The 5,390-nt window shown below is 42.1% G+C and overlaps 1 long non-coding RNA gene across 1 annotated transcript in view; it reads right to left on the bottom strand.

The window, feature by feature from the left end:
- Positions 1-4,753, bottom strand: part of LOC109307638 — a 12,606-nt gene extending 7,853 nt beyond the window's left edge. Inside the window, exon 1 of the long non-coding RNA XR_002100332.1 lies at positions 4,742-4,753. This is a non-coding gene — a long non-coding RNA (uncharacterized LOC109307638). The remainder of the gene's footprint in view (positions 1-4,741) is intronic.
- Between the last annotated feature and the right edge of the window lie 637 nt (positions 4,754-5,390).

Below are 5,390 nucleotides of genomic sequence, written 5' to 3'. Positions count from 1 at the left end.
GACTGCCGACCCGGCCCCCCTCCACACGCTCCCTGGCAGAACTAGAAGTGGACTGGAAGTACTTCTGGTCTACTTCTGGGTTCACTGCCGAGCATGTGGGGGGGGCCCCCTGCGCTCCTGTGGGATGCTTCATCCACCTCACTTTCTCAGCATTCATGAGCCACACCTGGTACCTCAAGGTATGTAGAAAAAACTTTTAAAGCTGTGTCTGGCCGAATCACTTGTTCTCCGACTTGGCATCAAATCTTTAGATTCGGCCAAATCAAATCAGGGACAGTGATCTGAATCACCTAATTGAATCACTGTCCAATTCAGGCCAAATCTGAACTGAATATGGCCTATTTCATACACCCCTAATTAGCACCACATACAAGCATTTTCCTGCCATACTCCACATCTGATACTGGGAGGTGGTTAACATTCTGTACCAGGGTCCAGACTTTTGTCAGTTCTAGGTAACATCTAGTCAAAAAATAGAGAGCTGGAAATAAAATCTACTGTTTCTTCCTCCTCTCCATGAGACCTTTTAATATAAACGTGCCAAATCTATGTACTCATGTATAGTGTCTGTAACTACAGGGCTCCATTTACCTCCACATCCAGGAGTCTTGACTCCTGACTTTTCTAAATCTAGCAATCGGCTCTATATGCTATTGGCAAAATACATGCTGTCCTTCTATCTAGTAGCTGGTCTGTAACATAACTGCCAGTAATTCCTTTAAATCATAGAAGAGTCCTGATTTGTTCCTACTAATGGCCCTTGGGAATGTGAAAGGTAGTTTACTGCTAGCTGCCCCTTTGATGCTTTCGCATGCCTCTGAGGGCATCCCCTCTAGGTTTTAAACCTTAAGCCTTTTTCTCTCTGGAATGGAATCGTGCCATTCTGGCCATGCACATGGTACCAACCACGAGTTCTCTGCTGGTCCTGCTAGGCTTGGCTACCTGCACTCCCTGGAAACTGACTGGTGTTGAGTACAACAATCTGCCACAGTCATCTTCAAGCAAAGCAGGTGATAGCAGGTACTTTGTAACACAAGAGTTCTTTAAATAATGCAAATTTTTCGGACACTTATTTCACTTAATGTCTGACCTTCCATGAGTAGAGGAAAACACTTTGGTCCAGGTGTTTGTAAGGGCAGGACAATATTTCCTGAAGAATTCCAGGCACCCCATCTTCTGATGGTCTAGACTTGGGAGATAGTGTCTTCCTTTTAGGAGTTTGGTCCTCTCCATGACCATCTTAAGCTTCTGTGAGACTTGTTGGTTTCCCCCTTTCAAAAGAACTTCTTCATGGAAGTATTCCTTGGAAATTTATTTGGCAGGTATAGTAGTGACCGGAGCTAGGACACCAAAGCAGTGGCCTTATTACAGTCTTCCAGGAGATGAGAATACCCCACCTGTAAGGAGGTGTTTGGCCCCTCAAGGGCCTGGAATCCAGCTGCAGGCAGCCAGCTGATGATAGCATGCCTGACTGGGAGGCTGAGGGCCAGCTGGAAGTGACAGCCATTAGTAAGAGTGGAACCACAAGGACTCTTAAGAGCTCTAGGAAGGAGTGCTGAAAAAAAGAGGGCAGGCTGCTGTACTCAGGAGAAGCTCGGAGCTAAAACTGCCCTCTAAATGTCTGGAAGAAGACCTCAGATTTGGGTTGGTTTGTTTAGTGTATTACAGAGGCAAGGGTGTTGTGTGGAATAAACTGGTCTGAGAATCTGAAACCAGAACTGACTTGTCTATCTAAAGCAGCAAGATAAAAAGGCTGCTTACATCCCCTCTTCTGGGTGTGTGTCCTGACCAACCAGACAGTGAATGAGCAATACGTGTGACCTGTCCAATAGACAGGACTCAAATTAATACAAGAAGCTCTAAATCTAACAGAACACATGCAAAGTTGTAATTTTACATTAAATAGGAGGTTTAAGTCAAGCACTCAAAAGTTAAGAAGTGCCAGGATTTAGGCTGCTACACATGGTTGCCACACTCGTTTCTTTTTTTCTTTTATTTCCTATTGCTAGTTTGTCCCTTTATCTCATGCTACTGCCTCTTTGACTGCTGTGTTTCTTCTCTGCCCTTCACAGCGTGGTCTTTTAATCTACAGATCGCTTTAAGATCTTTCTATATTAGCACCCTACTTCTACATTTGTCATTTATAATCATGGCCAACCTGGACCGCTGCAAAAATCTATACTAGGATATGTACTGTGTGTAAGTTTTTTATCTTTTTGTATTGAATTACTCCAGTTGCTGTTACTTTGGGTTGATTAGTTTATATTTATAGATTTGTGGGCTGATCTGCCAAAATTTCCAAAGAAAGTTAAAACCACTGGAACGAAAACAAGGCCATGAACGCCCCAAACAAGATAACAAGAAACATAATCTTAAACAAGTTTATGAAGATGTAAGTTTCTGCTGCAGTTAGACTCACTACTCCCAATAAAATGGAAAAAGCCTCTTGTGTTACAGGGTAGCCAAGAATATACAGTGCCTCCACTGCCCTTTCATTCACAATGGGCTTTCCATTTGAACCAAATGCATACAAAATGTATGCGAAAAAGTCCTATACAAATGAAAACACTATACAAATGACAAGGTTGATCATGGATATGGAATCAAGATTGGCATCCCAGTACATCATGAAACTAACAGCACCAACAGTAATGGAAGCACTAGTATAGAGAACAGAGAGGTATGGAAATAAGCAACAGGGAAACAACCCTCATAGCTTCAGCTGCAATTACAACATTCTGAATGGTGCTCTGTACAATTGCAAGATACTGATCAGTTAATTAATGCTGGATGATAAACCAGAATGAGTTTGAATGGGATCTTGAATGAGATGTTGCAGTCCTTAGCTAACTTCTCATTGGTTTAAAATGATTTTCTAATCAACTGCAGTAGTTATATTCACTGTTTGAATGAAGAAATGGGAAGTTGCAGTTTCCAGAGAACTAGTACCAATATCCCACTCAAAATCTAGGTAGTATCGAAAAAGTATAGATAAAATACCCATGAAAAGCCCCCTGTTATTTACATCTAGTTAATTGTGTTTGGCAACATTCTGGTATACTTTCAAGGAAGTAAATATACTGTCTGGAAGACTTTTGTCCACAGAAGTATTCTCAAAGGTCTCCATACAGTTCCCAGTGTCATTATGAATTAATGCGTTTTAGTAAGGTACACTTTCAGTAATAATAACTGTAACCCTGGGCCCATATTCTGAGAAGTACTCGTTTTCCCAGTTGTAGAACGGAATGGTGCAAGAACCATCACTACCCAGATTTCAAAGGTCTATATCTTCCTTGATCTGAGTACATTCATAAATACTACTAGCAAGTTATGCTTCATATAACAACATGATAAACTTTGGTTAGATGTTTGTAAGAAAAGGACCATAATATTTCCTGAAGAATTCATCCACTGGATGTTAATTTGCTGCCCCAGATGACTCGGAACCTTTTTCCACACAGAGTACATTGTACAGATACAAGCAGTTAGATTGATCATCATCATGCACTTTCATGCAGGTGAGCCAATGCCTGTTCATTTTTTCCCTGTTTAGCAGAAACATAAAATAACATGCAAAAATATACAAGACCTGCTCCAAAGGACATCAGACTATACAATTAACAAAAGATAAAAGTGCCTGTGTTGAGGCAGAATGATTTCACAGGCTCAAAGGAGGTCCAGGTTTCTAAGAGGAAGGCTAAAATATCAGTGAGAGTAGTAATTGTAACTGATCTTCAATCTTATTTTTTCCTGTGACTTTTTTTGCAACTAGTAATCAAAATGATATATCAACTCCAACTTCTATAAGAGAAGAGAGAGAGTCAGCATGCTATTGTGAATATAAATTTCTAAGGTATTGTAAATATTAAGGGAGAAGATTTGGCCCGATTCAGAGGCTGTATTGTCAAATCTGAATCGAGTTGGGAGACCCATAAAAACCTCAGAATTAATTTGAAGCATCTGAATTGATTCAGAAAAAATTTGGAGATTCGGCAATTCAGAAGGCGGTCTTGCAGGGAAACAAACTGAGATGAGGAAGGGGGAGCAGGGGGCAGGGGGAGGGAAGACTGACATCTGTAGCTGGCCAGTGACTGTGATCTTTCCCTGAGTTCCCTTCCAGTCACAGTGCCCTGGGGGAGGGTCATAGAAACAACATACTTCACTTCATCCACCTCCTAGATACAAAACCTCATGGACTCAATATAAACATTGGATTTATGACACACTATAACCTGCCTGACATCTGACTCCCCAGATATCTCTCCACTTTTACCTGCTACATCTCCCTTCCTGCCCCCGCTTCCAGCCTGTCTCTCACCCCCTAATGCCTCAATTTACATTTTCACTGACTGGTTTTCTTCCCTTCATGCCAGCCTCTGGCTTCTTTACTATTCATTCAATCCAGGAAGAGCATACACCAACTACAGATGCTTCCTCAGCCTGATGAAGGGTTTTTAAGCCCGAAAGCTTGCTAAGAGATATTTCTCTGACTATTCAGTTGGCTTAAAGGATATCAGATTGACCCAAAGCACCTTGTCTGCCATGTCCTTAGACTGACACGGCTACAAGCTATACCCTTTAACACACATACATATATACACGACACAAGTTTTGCTTTCAGAACCTTGAGGTGCAGTTTCCCAGAACCCATGCACCTATCTCCTTGAAACTTGGCAGGCCTCATGCCTTCAGAAGGCACTACCATCCCCGCTGTTCTCATCCAAATCTGCCAAAAAATGACAGTTATAGGTATTCCAGTGATTCCCCATTATAGTCTATGGCCGAATCACCGAATCTGAATCAGCACTAAATCTTTTGAAGCCAATTCAGCTGAATTGGTTTGCTGAATTGATTTGGGACAGTGACCAAATTCAGGACAGTGACCATGTCTGAATCAAATCACTGTCCTCTGAATCGGCCGAATCTAAATTGAATACTTCCCTATTTTCACAGGCCTAGTAAATATCTAAGGTACTGTAAAATAAGAAAGCAAAGCAAAACTATAAAACATGTGAACATAGAACAAGGAGCAGCAGTCTCAAGTTGCAGCAAGAGACATTTAGGTTAGATATTAGGAAATTCTTTTTCCCCACAAGGAATACAGTAAAGCAGAGAAGTTGTAGAATCTCCATCGTTGGAGGTTTTTAAGACCCAGCTGTACAAAGCCTTGGCTGGGATGATTTATTTGGGGATGCTCCTGCTTGGAGCAGGGGGTTAAACTAGCTGACCTCCTGAGGTCCCTTCCAACCTTGTCCTTGTCCATGTGGGTACTAATGATGCGGCCAGGAGAACCCCCGATCACCTGATGGCAGACTACCAGGCTCTGGGCGGCGTGCTGAGGGAATTTGGTGCACAGGTGGTATTCTCTTCCATCCTACCAGTGAACGGAC

The sequence above is a fragment of the Crocodylus porosus genome, unplaced genomic scaffold, assembly GCF_001723895.1.
Source record: "Crocodylus porosus isolate Cpor-Errol unplaced genomic scaffold, CroPor_comp1, whole genome shotgun sequence".
Lineage (NCBI taxonomy): Eukaryota > Metazoa > Chordata > Crocodylia > Crocodylidae > Crocodylus > Crocodylus porosus.
This window is presented reverse-complemented; position numbering and strand designations above follow the sequence as displayed.